Here is a 15,102-nt window from a genome sequence, read left to right on the forward strand (position 1 = left end):
TATCTGAGCACGCTGGGATCACCCGCTATCTGAGCACGCTGGGATCACCCGCTATCTGTGCACGCTGGGATCACCCGCTATCTGAGCACGCTGGGATCACCCGCTATCTGAGCACGCTGGGATCACCCGCTATCTGAGCACGCTGGGATCACCCGCTATCTGAGCACGCTGGGATCACCCGCTATGCGAGCACGCTGGGATAACCCGCTATGCGAGCACGCTCGGATCACCCGCTATCTGAGCACGCTGGGATCACCCGCTATCTGAGCACGCTGGGATCACCCACTATGCGAGCACGCTGGGATAACCCGCTATGTGAGCACGCTGGGATCACCCGCTATCTGAGCACGCTGGGATCACCCGCTATCTGAGCACGCTGGGATCACCCGCTATCTGAGCACGCTGGGATCACCCGCTGTCTGAGCACGCTGGGATCACCTGCTATGTGAGCATGCTGGGATAACCCGCTGTCTGAGCACGCTGGGATCACCCGCTATCTGAGCATGCTCGCTCATCACTAAAAAGCATTCACGATCTCACTGATGCATTTCCAAGGTTGACTGGAGCAAAGATAAAGGAAGACGTCAATCGGAATTCACAATCACCTCTATTCACAATCACCTCTATATCCTCACTCCACGACACAGACACTGCCTCTGCTTTCTACAATGCCACTCTTGCATCAGCTATTGACACGGTCGCCCCTGTCATGCATAGCAGAGTGCAACGAACCAATAGACAACCCTGGCACAATAACATCACTAAAAAGCTTCGGTAAGTGTCCAGAATTGCAGAACGGCGTTGGAAGAAAACGCATTCACAAGATGATTTCACTGCACTCAAACAAGCAACACTGGCATTCAAATCAGCTCTCACCTCTGCTAAACAGGCGACTTCACAACCCTCCTATCTTCCTTATCCCACAACCCCAAACAGTCGTTCAACACTTAACTCCCTCCTCCGCCCACCACTGCCCCCTCCGAGTTCCCTAATCGTTGCCGAGGACTTTGCCACACACTTCAAAAATAAGATAGACCAAACAAGGCAAGTCTTTGCTGTCCAACCACCGCACCCCCTTTGTATGAGAGACCAACGCCCAAACCCCATAACTTCACTCTCCAAAATCTCTGAAGGGGAGCTTGCTCATCTTCTCTCCAAATCACACCTCACCACTTGTGCACTTGACCCCATCCCACCTCCTCCCCAACCTCACCACACTAATCCCATCCCTAAAGGTACCGTCACGCTCAGCGACGCTGCAGCGATATAGACAACGAGCCGATCGCCACAGCGTCGCTGTTTAGGTCGCTGGGGAGCTGTCACACAGACTGCTCTCTCCAGCGACCAACGATCAGGGGAACGACTTCGGCATCGTTGAAACTGTCTTCAACGATGCCGAAGTCCCCCTGCAGCACCCGGGTAACCAAGGTAAACATCGGGTTACTAAGTGCAGGGCCGCGCTTAGTAACCCGATATTTACCCTGGTTACCATTGTAAAAGTAAAAAAAAAAACACTACATACTCACCTTCTGATGTCTGTCACGTCCCCCGGCGTCCACAGGGTTAAACTGCTTTCGGCAGGAGCGCTGCTAAATGCACGCGCTGCTGCCGAGAGCTTCCCTGCACTGAATGTGTCAGCGCCGGCACCCGGCAGTAACAGCGGTGACGTCACCGCTGTGCTCTGCTTTACGGCCGGCACTGACAGTCAGTGCAGGGAAGCTCTCGGCAGCAGCGCGTGCATTTAGCAGCGCTCCTGCCGAAAGCAGTTTAACCCTGTGGACGCCGGGGGACGTGACAGACATCAGAAGGTGAGTATGTAGTGTTTTTTTTTTAACTTTTACAATGGTAACCAGGGTAAATATCGGGTTACTAAGCGTGGCCCTCCACTTAGTAACCCGATATTTACCCTGGTTACCATTGTAAAACATTGCAGGCATCGTTGCTTTTGCTGTCAAACACAACGATACACACCGATCTGACGACCAAATAAAGTTCTGGACTTCTAGCTCCGACCAGCGATATAACAGCGGGATCCAGATCGCTGCTGCATGTCAAACACATCGAGATCGCTATCCAAGACGCTGCAACGTCACGGATCGCTGTCGTTCTCGTTGTAAAGTCACTCAGTGTGAAGGTACCTTTACCCATCCCTTCAACCTTTCACTAACTTCTGGTACCTTCCCCACTGCCTTCAAACATGCCACAATCACACCTATCCTCAAAAAGCCTTCCCTTGACCCAAGCGCTATGTCCAGCTATCGCCCCATATCTTGGCTCCCATTTGCCTCCAAACTCCTTGAGCAGCACGTCCACGCTGAACTTTCCTCTCACTTTGCATCTAACTTTCTCTTCGACAACCTACAATCTGGCTTCCGTCCCCACCATTCTACTGAGACTGCCCTGACCAAAATTACTAACGACTTACTTACAGCCAAAGCTAACAGACAATACTCTATACTCCTCCTTCTAGACCTGTCCTCTGCCTTCGACACAGTTGACCACTGCCTCCTACTACAGATCCTCTCTTCCTTTGGGGTCAAAGACCTTGCCCTATCCTGGAGCTCCTCATACCTTGCCAACCGCACATTTAGCGTTTCCTACTCCCATACTACCTCTTCATCTCGCCCCCTCTCTGTTGGAGTCCCTCAAGGCTCTGTCCTAGGACCCTTACTCTTCTCAATCTATACAATCGGCCTGGGACAACTCATAAGGTCCTATGGCTTCCAGTACCACCTTTATGCTGATGACACTCCGATCTACCTCTCTGGCCCAGATGTCACCTCTCTGCTCTCCAGAATCCCAGAGTGTCTATCAGCCATATCCTCCTCCTTCTCCTCTAGCTTCCTCAAGCTCAATGTGGACAAATCTGAACTAATTATCTTTCCTCCATCACGCATATCTTCCCTACCTGATCTATCTATTAAAATAAATTAAATCACACTTTCACCTGTCCCCAAAATCCGCTGCCTCGGAGTAACCCTTGACTCTGCCCTGTCCTTCAAACCGCACATCCAAGCTCTCGCCACCTCTTTTCGCCTCCAGCTCAAAAATATTTCCAGAATCCGTCCTTTCCTCAACCCACACTCTACCAAAATGCTTGTGCATGCCCTAATCATCTCCCGCCTCGACTACTGCAACATACTCCTCTGTGGCCTCCCTTCTAACACTCTCGCACCCCTCCAGTCCATCCTTAACTCTGCTGCCTGACTAATTAATCTCTCTCCTCGCTACACTCCTGCTTCACCTCTTTGCAAATCCCTTTACTGGCTCCCAATTTCCCAGCGTATCCAGTTTAAATTACTAACACTGACCTACAAAGCCATCCATAACCTTTCTCCTCCGTATATTTCCACACTAACCTCTCAATATCTTCCCTCATGTAATCTCCGGTCCTCCCAAGACCTCCTACTCTCCTCCACGCTCACCCAATCGCCTCCAAGACTTCTCCCAATTATCACCCATCCTCTGGAATTCAGTGCCCCTACACATCCGGTTATCCACTTCTTTTGGATCCTTTAAAAGAAACCTGAAAACCCATCTCTTCAATGAAGCTTACAGCCTGTAAAGACCACACGGCCACCTCAACACCATTGGAGCTACTGCAACCCTTGACCTACTGTCTCCTTCCCCGTAACCCTGTAGAATGTGAGCCTGCAAGGGCAGGGTCCTCGCCCCTCTGTATCAGTCTGTCATTGTTAGTTTGTTTACTGTAAGTGATATCTGTAACTTGTATGTAAGGGTACCTTTACACAGTGCAATTTTGATCGCTACGACGGCACGATTTGTGACGTTCCAGCGATGCATTTACGATATCGTTGTGTCTGACACGCTACTGTGATCCGGATCCCCGCTGAGAATCGTACGTCGTAGCAGATCGTTTGAAACTTTCTTTCGTCGTCTAGTGTCCCGCTGTGGCGGCATGATTGCATCGTGTGACACAGGTTGTATACGATGTGCGCACAGTAACCAACGGCTTCTACATCGCAAATACGTCATGAAATTATCGCTCCAGCGCTGTGTATTGCAACGTGTGACCGCAGTCTACGACGCTGGAGCGATAATCATACGATGCTGCAACGTCACGAATCGTGCCGTCGTAGCGATCAAAATTGCACTGTGTAAAGGTACCCTAACCCCTTCTCATGTACAGCACTATGGAATTAATGGTGCTATATAAATCAATAATAATAATAATAATAATTATAAACTTCTTCAAGATGAGGAGATTCTCCGTTTGTTCCAGGGCAAAGAAAAGCTGCATGGGTCGTATTCACGTTAGTGGGAACTCAAGAGCGGATAACGATGAACAGCTGGTGGAAAATCTCCTGAAAACATATAAAGATCTTGGTGGTAACGAGTCCTTAAAGATTCATTTCTTACATTCGCATCTAGACTTTGTTCCACCAAACTGCGGAGCGGCGAGCGCGGAGAGAAACGTCACCAAGATACTGCGGCTACGGAGAAGACATCACGGAAAATGGAATCCATCAAAGCTGCGGACGATTGTGAAAGGAGACGAGCAGAAGAGGCGGCACTGAGCGCGGAGGAAGTGATAGAGCGACTTGTGGTACGGACTCCAACCGCAGCAGTGATTAGAGGTGCGCTACTTACATGGAATAAATGGAGCTATAATAATTATAATACTTACTACGATTGTTCCCAAGTTTCCCCTAAATATTAAAAATTGTCAGAAAATATTCTGCAGCTTTATATTGGTGGAAATAATAATGTTTCTAAGTCCTGGCCTTTTTCTGCATCTGTAGCAGGAAAAGGAAAAGTCTCTAACATAGAAACAAAACTGTTCACGGTCAAATTCCTGTTCAGGAGGTGAAAATTATTAAGAAAAGTCTCAACACATATGTGACGGTGACAAGGTCTGAAGATAAGAACAGCGATAATCGGGGGCCGAGCGGCGGCTTCTCCCCAAGGCTCTGATATAGGAGCAATGGCCGCGAAGGTCACAGGGACGGCGGATAGACCATCACCCTCACCAACCACAGGACACGAGGAGCAGAGTGGCATCATCCCATCACATCGGGGAAGGTCAACTGCCGGGAAGACCAGATGGCCGACGGCTTCACTAACAGGCAGAATTATGAACGCAGCTCTGGAATAGGAGGAAGGAGGAGGAGCTTAGGCCTCTTTCACACTTCTGTTTTTGCAATCTGCACAGGATCCGTCAAAATGTTGAAATGACGGATCCTGTGCAGATTGGAAAAAAGGGGTGCACTTGGCCCGTTATTCTGACGGACCCGTCGAGGCTATGTGGACCTGTTGTGTATGCGTCTTCGCAGCGGTATTCTGTTGCAAAAACGCACACACAGCACAACCCATGTTAAAAATAATTTTAAAAAAATCTCAATATTCTCACCTTCAGGCGTCCCGCGCAGCGTTACCGATGCTCGCGATGCTCCCGGCAGCTGCCGTTCCCAGTAATGCCTTGCGTTACAATGACCTCTGATGAAGCAGTGGTCTCGCAAGACCGCGACGTCATCGGGTCATTTTGCAATTAATTATTGGGAAAGCTAGCAGCCGGGAGCATCGCCGGGGCGCAGGAAGGTGAGAATATTGCGATATTTTTATTTTTCACATTATATCTTGTTACTATTGATGCTGCATAGGCAGCATCAATAGTAAGAGTAAGAGAGCAAGCGAGACAATCTCCCTGACTGGAAATTCTTCCACGCATGCTCAGTTTCAAAAGACGGAACCCGTCGCTGGATTCCTGCTTGTGACAGTCAGTGACGGATCCTGTGCCCATAGGCCTCCATTATAGCCAGTGACGGGCAGTGCAGGATCCGTCGCTGACCGATTATCCGAAGTGCACAAAAAACGTTCCTCTGAGGGATGTCTTCACCCGACGGACAGCAATTTTCAGACGGATCCAGAGCACGATGAATGAAACGAATGGCCATCCGCCACAATCCGTCGCTAAGGCTTCTTTCACACTTCAGTCGTTTGGCGTCAGTCACTTCCGAAAAAAAGTGACGGATCGACGGATCCGTCACAATTGTTGAAAAAACGGATGTAACGGATCCGTTTTTTTGACGGATCCGTTACTCGGGGATTGTATATACTTTTTGGAGCATGCGCAATTGAAAAAAATTGAAAAAACGGATTGGGGCGACGGATCCACCAAAAAACGGATCGCGACGGATCCGTCGCCCATAGGTGGCCATTCTATGAAATGACGGACACGACGGATCCGTCGCCCATAGGTGGCCATTCTATGAAATGACGGACACGACGGATCCGTCGCGATCCGCCATTTCAACGGAGACAAAAAACGTCTAGATGAACGTCAATGTCTAGATGACGTCCGCTAAATTTTGACGGATCCGTCGCATGACGGATGGAACGGACGACCATCCGTCACAATCCGTCGCTAATGCAAATCTATGGGGAAAAAACGGATCCGTCAGAAAAAAAAACGGATCCGTTTTTTTAGGAAAATGACGGTTTTAGACTGACGTCAAACAACTGAAGTGTGAAAGAGGCCTAATACAAGTCTATGGGAAAAACAGGATCCAGCAGAAACATTTGCTGGATCCTGTTATTTTCAAAAATCGACGGATTGCGACAGGAGGAAAAAGATGGAAGTGTGAAAGAGGCCGAAAGCCGATCACTGAAAATGATGCATTATGGGGGATAATAACAAATACTGATGGGGAGAGGGGAGAAATATTACAGAAACCCCCAGACCCCTCCTCATATAATGTATAATAGAGACCCCTAGACCCCTCCTCATATAATGTATAATAGAGACCCCTAGACCCCTCCTCATATAATGTATAATAGAGACCCCCAGACCCCTCCTCACATAATGTATAATAGAGACCCCCAGACCTCTCCTCATATAATGTATAAGAGACCCCCAGACCTCTCCTCATATAATGTATAAGAGACCCCCAGACCTCTCCTCATATAATGTATAAGAGACCCCCAGACCCCTCCTCATATAATGCATAATAGAGACCCCCAGACCCCTGCTCATATAATGTATAATAGACCCCCAGACCTCTCCTCATATAATGTATACTAAGGACCCCCAGACCCCTCCTCATATAATGTATAATAGACCCCCAGACCTCTCCTCACATAATGTATAATAGAGACCCCCAGACCTCTCCTCATATAATGTATAATAGAGACCCCCAGACCCCTCCTCATATAATGTATAATAGAGACCCCCAGACCCCTCCTCATATAATGTATATTAGAGACCCCCAGACCCCTCCTCATAAAATGTATAATAGAGACCACCAGACCTCTCCTCATATAATGTATAATAGACCCCCAGACCTCTCCTCATATAATGTATAATAGACCCCCAGACCCCTCCTCATATAATGTATAATAGAGACCACCAGACCCCTCCTCATATAATGTATAATAGAGAGCCCCAGACCCCTCCTCATATAATGTATAATAGAGACCCCCAGACCTCTCCTCATATAATGTATAAGAGACCCCCAGACCCCTCCTCATATAATGTATAATAGAGACCCCCCGACCTCTCCTCATATAATGTATAATAGACCCCCAGACCCCTCCTCATATAATGTATAATAGAGACCCCCAGACCCCTCCTCATATAATGTATAATAGAGACCCCCAGACCCCTCCTCATATAATGTATAATAGAGACCCCCAGACCTCTCCTCAGATAATGTATAATAGACCCCCAGACCCCTCCTCATATAATGTATAATAGAGACCCCCAGACCCCTCCTCATATAATGTATAATAGAGACCCCCAGACCCCTCCTCATATAATGTATAATAGAGACCCCCAGACCTCTCCTCATATAATGTATAATAGAGACCCCCAGACCCCTCCTCATATAATGTATAATAGAGAGCCCCAGACCCCTCCTCATATAATGTATAATAGAGACCCCCAGACCCCTCCTCACATAATGTATAATAGAGACCCCCAGACCTCTCCTCATATAATGTATAATAGAGACCCCCAGACCCCTCCTCATATAATGTATAATAGAGACCCCCAGACCCCTGCTCATATAATGTATAATAGACCCCCAGACCTCTCCTCATATAATGTATACTAAGGACCCCCAGACCCCTCCTCATATAATGTATAATAGACCCCCAGACCTCTCCTCACATAATGTATAATAGAGACCCCCAGACCTCTCCTCATATAATGTATAATAGAGACCCCCAGACCCCTCCTCATATAATGTATAATAGAGACCCCCAGACCCCTCCTCATATAATGTATATTAGAGACCCCCAGACCCCTCCTCATATAATGTATATTAGAGACCCCCAGACCCCTCCTCATATAATGTATAATAGAGAGCCCCAGACCCCTCCTCATATAATGTATAATAGAGACCCCCAGACCCCTCCTCACATAATGTATATTAGAGACCCCCAGACCCCTCCTCATATAATGCATAATAGAGACCCCCAGACCCCTGCTCATATAATGTATAATAGACCCCCAGACCTCTCCTCATATAATGTATACTAAGGACCCCCAGACCCCTCCTCATATAATGTATAATAGACCCCCAGACCTCTCCTCACATAATGTATAATAGAGACCCCCAGACCTCTCCTCATATAATGTATAATAGAGACCCCCAGACCCCTCCTCATATAATGTATAATAGAGACCCCCAGACCCCTCCTCATATAATGTATATTAGAGACCCCCAGACCCCTCCTCATATAATGTATAATAGAGACCACCAGACCTCTCCTCATATAATGTATAATAGACCCCCAGACCTCTCCTCATATAATGTATAATAGACCCCCAGACCCCTCCTCATATAATGTATAATAGAGACCACCAGACCCCTCCTCATATAATGTATAATAGAGACCCCCAGACCTCTCCTCATATAATGTATAAGAGACCCCCAGACCCCTCCTCATATAATGTATAATAGAGACCCCCCGACCTCTCCTCATATAATGTATAATAGACCCCCAGACCCCTCCTCATATAATGTATATTAGAGACCCCCAGACCCCTCCTCATATAATGTATATTAGAGACCCCCAGACCCCTCCTCATATAATGTATAATAGAGAGCCCCAGACCCCTCCTCATATAATGTATAATAGAGACCCCCAGACCCCTCCTCACATAATGTATATTAGAGACCCCCAGACCCCTCCTCATATAATGCATAATAGAGACCCCCAGACCCCTGCTCATATAATGTATAATAGACCCCCAGACCTCTCCTCATATAATGTATACTAAGGACCCCCAGACCCCTCCTCATATAATGTATAATAGACCCCCAGACCTCTCCTCACATAATGTATAATAGAGACCCCCAGACCTCTCCTCATATAATGTATAATAGAGACCCCCAGACCCCTCCTCATATAATGTATAATAGAGACCCCCAGACCCCTCCTCATATAATGTATATTAGAGACCCCCAGACCCCTCCTCATATAATGTATAATAGAGACCACCAGACCTCTCCTCATATAATGTATAATAGACCCCCAGACCTCTCCTCATATAATGTATAATAGACCCCCAGACCCCTCCTCATATAATGTATAATAGAGACCACCAGACCCCTCCTCATATAATGTATAATAGAGACCCCCAGACCTCTCCTCATATAATGTATAAGAGACCCCCAGACCCCTCCTCATATAATGTATAATAGAGACCCCCCGACCTCTCCTCATATAATGTATAATAGACCCCCAGACCCCTCCTCATATAATGTATAATAGAGACCCCCAGACCCCTCCTCATATAATGTATAATAGAGACCCCCAGACCCCTCCTCATATAATGTATAATAGAGACCCCCAGACCTCTCCTCATATAATGTATAATAGACCCCCAGACCCCTCCTCATATAATGTATAATAGAGACCCCCAGACCCCTCCTCATATAATGTATAATAGAGACCCCCAGACCCCTCCTCATATAATGTATAATAGAGACCCCCAGACCTCTACTCATATAATGTATAATAGAGACCCCCAGACCTCTCCTCATATAATGTATAATAGAGACCCCCAGACCTCTCCTCATATAATGTATAATAGAGACCCCCAGACCTCTCCTCACATAATGTATATTAGAGACCCCCAGACCCCTCCTCATATAATGTATATTAGAGACCCCCAGACCTCTCCTCATATAATGTATAATAGACCCCCAGACCCCTCCTCATATAATGTATAATAGAGACCCCCAGACCCCTCCTCATATAATGTATAATAGACCCCCAGACCTTTCCTCATATAATGTATAAGAGACCCCCAGACCTCTCCTCATATAATGTATATTAGAGACCCCCAGACCCCTCCTCATATAATGTATAATAGAGACCCCCAGACCTCTACTCATATAATGTATAATAGAGACCCCCAGACCTCTCCTCAAATAATGTATAATAGAGACCCCCAGACCCCTCCTCATATAATGTATAATAGGGACCCCAGACCCCTCCTCATATAATGTATAATAGGGACCCCCAGACCCCTCCTCATATAATGTATAATAGAGACCCCCAGACCCCTCCTCATATAATGTATAATAGAGACCCCCAGACCCCTCCTCATATAATGTATAATAGACCCCCAGACCTCTCCTCATATAATGTATAAGAGACCCCCAGACCCCTCCTCATATAATGTATAATAGGGACCCCAGACCCCTCCTCATATAATAATAGAGACCCCCAGACCCCTCCTCATATAATGTATAATAGAGACCCCCAGACCTCTCCTCATATAATGTATAATAGAGACCCCCAGACCCCTCCTCATATAATGTATATTAGAGACCCCCAGACCCCTCCTCATATAATGTATAATAGAGACCCCCAGACCCCTCCTCATATAATGTATAATAGACCCCCAGACCTCTCCTCATATAATGTATAAGAGACCCCCAGACCCCTCCTCATATAATGTATAATAGGGACCCCAGACCCCTCCTCAAATAATAATAGAGACCCCCAGACCCCTCCTCATATAATGTATAATAGAGACCCCCAGACCTCTCCTCATATAATGTATAATAGAGACCCCCAGACCCCTCCTCATATAATGTATATTAGAGACCCCAAGACCCCTCCTCACATAATGTATAATAGAGACCCCCAGACCTCTCCTCATATAATGTATAATAGAGAGCCCCAGACCCCTCCTCATATAATGTATAATAGAGACCCCCAGACCCCTCCTCACATAATGTATATTAGAGACCCCCAGACCCCTCCTCATATAATGCATAATAGAGACCCCCAGACCCCTCCTCATATAATGTATAATAGACCCCCAGACCTCTCCTCATATAATGTATACTAAGGACCCCCAGACCCCTCCTCATATAATGTATAATAGACCCCCAGACCTCTCCTCACATAATGTATAATAGAGACCCCCAGACCTCTCCTCATATAATGTATAATAGAGACCCCCAGACCCCTCCTCATATAATGTATAATAGAGACCCCCAGACCTCTCCTCATATAATGTATAATAGAGACCCCCAGACCTCTCCTCATATAATGTATAATAGAGACCCCCCAGACCCCTCCTCATATAATGTATAATAGAGACCCCCAGACCTCTCCTCACATAATGTATAATAGAGACCCCCAGACCCCTCCTCACATAATGTATAGAGACCCCCAGACCCCTCCTCATATAATGTATAATAGAGACCCCCAGACCCCTCCTCATATAATGTATAATAGAGACCCCCAGACCTCTCCTCATATAATGTATAATAGAGACCCCCAGACCCCTCCTCATATAATGTATAATAGAGACCCCCAGACCTCTCCTCACATAATGAATAATAGAGACCCCCAGACCCCTCCTCATATAATGTATAATAGAGACCCCCAGACCTCTCCTCACATAATGTATATTAGAGACCCCCAGACCTCTCCTCATATAATGTATAATAGAGACCCCCAGACCCCTCCTCATATAATGTATAATAGAGACCCCCAGACCTCTCCTCATATAATGTATAATAGACCCCCAGACCTCTCCTCATATAATGTATAATAGAGATCCCCAGACCCCTCCTCATATAATGTATAATAGAGACCCCCAGACCCCTCCTCATATAATGTATAATAGAGACCCCCAGACCCCTCCTCATATAATGTATAATAGAGACCCCCAGACCTCTCCTCATATAATGTATAATAGAGACCCCCAGACCTCTCCTCATATAATGTATAATAGACCCCCAGACCTCTCCTCATATAATGTATAATAGACCCCCAGACCTCTCCTCATATAATGTATAATAGAGACCCCCAGACCTCTCCTCATATAATGTATAATAGAGACCCCCAGACCCCTCCTCATATAATGTATAATAGAGACCCCAGACCCCTCCTCATATAATGTATAATAGAGACCCCAGACCCCTCCTCATATAATGTATAATAGAGACCCCCAGACCTCTCCTCATATAATGTATAATAGACCCCCAGACCCCTCCTCATATAATGTATAATAGAGAGCCCCAGACCTCTCCTCATATAATGTATAATAGAGACCCCCAGACCCCTCCTCATATAATGTATAAGACCCCCAGACCCCTCCTCATATAATGTATAATAGAGAGCCCCAGACCTCTCCTCATATAATGTATATTAGAGACCCCCAGACCCCTCCTCATATAATGTATAATAGAGACCCCCAGACCTCTCCTCACATAATGTATAAGACCCCCAGACCCCTCCTCATATAATGTATAATAGAGAGCCCCAGACCTCTCCTCATATAATGTATATTAGAGACCCCCAGACCCCTCCTCATATAATGTATAATAGAGACCCCCAGACCTCTCCTCATATAATGTATAATAGAGACCCCCAGACCCCTCCTCATATAATGTATAATAGAGACCCCCAGACCCCTCCTCATATAATGTATAATAGAGACCCCCAGACCCCTCCTCATATAATGTATAATAGAGACCCCCAGACCCCTCCTCATATAATGTATAATAGAGACCCCCAGACCTCTCCTCACATAATGTATAGAGACCCCCAGACCCCTCCTCATATAATGTATAATATAGACCCCCAGACCCCTCCTCACATGTCAGTCCCTGGTTTGTTATGACGTCACTAATCTCGTACATAACTGGGTATTGCGTCATGTGGCGTGGTGTGACGTCACATGGCGTGAGGCAATGGCGGGGGAGATATTACCTGGGAGCGAGGTTAGAGGCACCTGCGGCAGATCCTGCAGCGGAACCGAATCCACAGAGCGGGGACGGAGCGCCAGTATCCGGCACACACGGCTCCGTGCCGCCCCTCAACCCCCGACCCTTCCCCTCTCACCCGGCGACGCCCCCCAGGCCGGCTGTCACCGCCAGACCGGCTGAGCCACAGCGGCGCCCACAGGCCGGAGGGAAAAGCACACCTGACACCTGCTGCTACAGAAGGCGGGATAGCTCCAGCAGCGGCACCTAGCGGCCAAAGAGAGAACTGAGCGTAGATCACTAATCACCAAGTTCTAATGTACATAATATGTAACATAACTTACAGTCCTGACAGAGTCTGCGCGGCACAGATTGTATCGTCAGCGGTATTTACTGATTCTCCGCACTCCTGCCCCTTATTCCCCACACTCCTGCCCCTTATTCCCCACACTCCTGCCCCTTATTCCCCACACTCCTGCCCCTTATTCCCCACACTCCTGCCCCTTATTCCCCACACTCCTGCCCCTTATTCCCCACACTCCTGCCCCTTATTCCCCACACTCCTGCCCCTTATTCCCCACACTCCTGCCCCTTATTCTCCACACTCCTGCCCCTTATTCTCCGCGCTCCTGCCCCTTATTCTCCGCGCTCCTGCCCCTTATTCTCCGCGCTCCTGCCCCTTATTCTCCGCGCTCCTGCCCCTTATTCCCCACGCTCCTGCCCCTTATTCCCCACGCTCCTGCCCCTTATTCTCCACGCTCCGGCCCCTTATTCTCCACACTCCTGCCCCTTATTCTCCACACTCCTGCCCCTTATTCTCCACACTACCTAAATTGTATTGGATATTTTAAGAAATGTTTAATAGGTTAGAGTAGAGTAGGGCCCGGCCAAAAGAGCTTACCTTGTTGTGGTTGCTGCTTAAAAAAAAAATCATTTGACTGTGGACAACTCGAGGGGTGGAGCCTGGGCAGAGTGTCAAGGGGGCCCCAAACATTTTGCCAGTATTGGGCCCTGAAATTCCTAGTGGTAGCCCTGCCCAGACCTCTGCCCCTTGTTCTCCAGACTCCTGCCCATTGTTTCCCAGACTCATGCCTCTTATTTTGGTGAAGCTGTGCACCCATGTTTATTAGTTCCCTCTAGTGACACCTGCTGGTGAGGCCGTGCACACCTGTATTTATTAGTTATCTATAGTGACACCTGCTGGTGAGGCTGTGCACACCTGTATTTATTAGTTATCTATAGTGACACCTGCTGGTGAGGCTGTGCACACCTGTATTTATTAGTTCCCTATAGTGACACCTGCTGGTGAGGCTGTGCACACCTGTATTTATTAGTTATCTATAGTGACACCTGCTGGTGAGGCTGTGCACACCTGTATTTATTAGTTCCCTATAGTGACTCCTGCTGGTGAGGCTGTGCACACCTGTATTTATTAGTTCCCTATAGTGACTCCTGCTGGTGAGGCTGTGCACACCTGTATTTATTAGTTCCCTATAGTGACTCCTGCTGGTGAGGCTGTGCACACCTGTATTTATTAGTTCCCTCTAGTGACACCTGCTGGTGAGGCTGTGCACACCTGTATTTATTAGTTATCTATAGTGACACCTGCTGGTGAGGCCGTGCCACCTGTATTTATTAGTTATCTATAGTGACACCTGCTGGTGAGGCAGTGCACACCTGTATTTATTAGTTCCCTATAGTGACTCCTGCTGGTGAGGCTGTGCACCCATGTTTATTAGTTCCCTCTAGTGACACCTGCTGGTGAGGCCGTGCACACCTGTATTTATTAGTTATCTATAGTGACACCTGCTGGTGAGGCCGTGCACACCTGTATTTATTAGTTATCTATAGTGACACCTGCTGGTGAGGCAGTGCACACCTGTATTTATTAGTTCCCTATAGTGAC

General features: G+C 47.4%; 1 protein-coding gene across 1 annotated transcript in view; it reads right to left on the reverse strand.

Moving 5' to 3' along the window:
• The window catches only part of SCAP (SREBF chaperone), a 71,225-nt gene extending 57,869 nt beyond the window's left edge, over positions 1 to 13,356 (reverse strand). Inside the window, exon 1 of the mRNA XM_077267890.1 lies at positions 13,204 to 13,356. The gene's annotated coding sequence lies outside the window, so the exon portion shown is untranslated. The remainder of the gene's footprint in view (positions 1 to 13,203) is intronic.
• Positions 13,357 to 15,102: the final 1,746 nt, after the last annotated feature.

The sequence above is a fragment of the Ranitomeya variabilis genome, chromosome 6, assembly GCF_051348905.1.
Source record: "Ranitomeya variabilis isolate aRanVar5 chromosome 6, aRanVar5.hap1, whole genome shotgun sequence".
NCBI lineage: Eukaryota > Metazoa > Chordata > Amphibia > Anura > Dendrobatidae > Ranitomeya > Ranitomeya variabilis.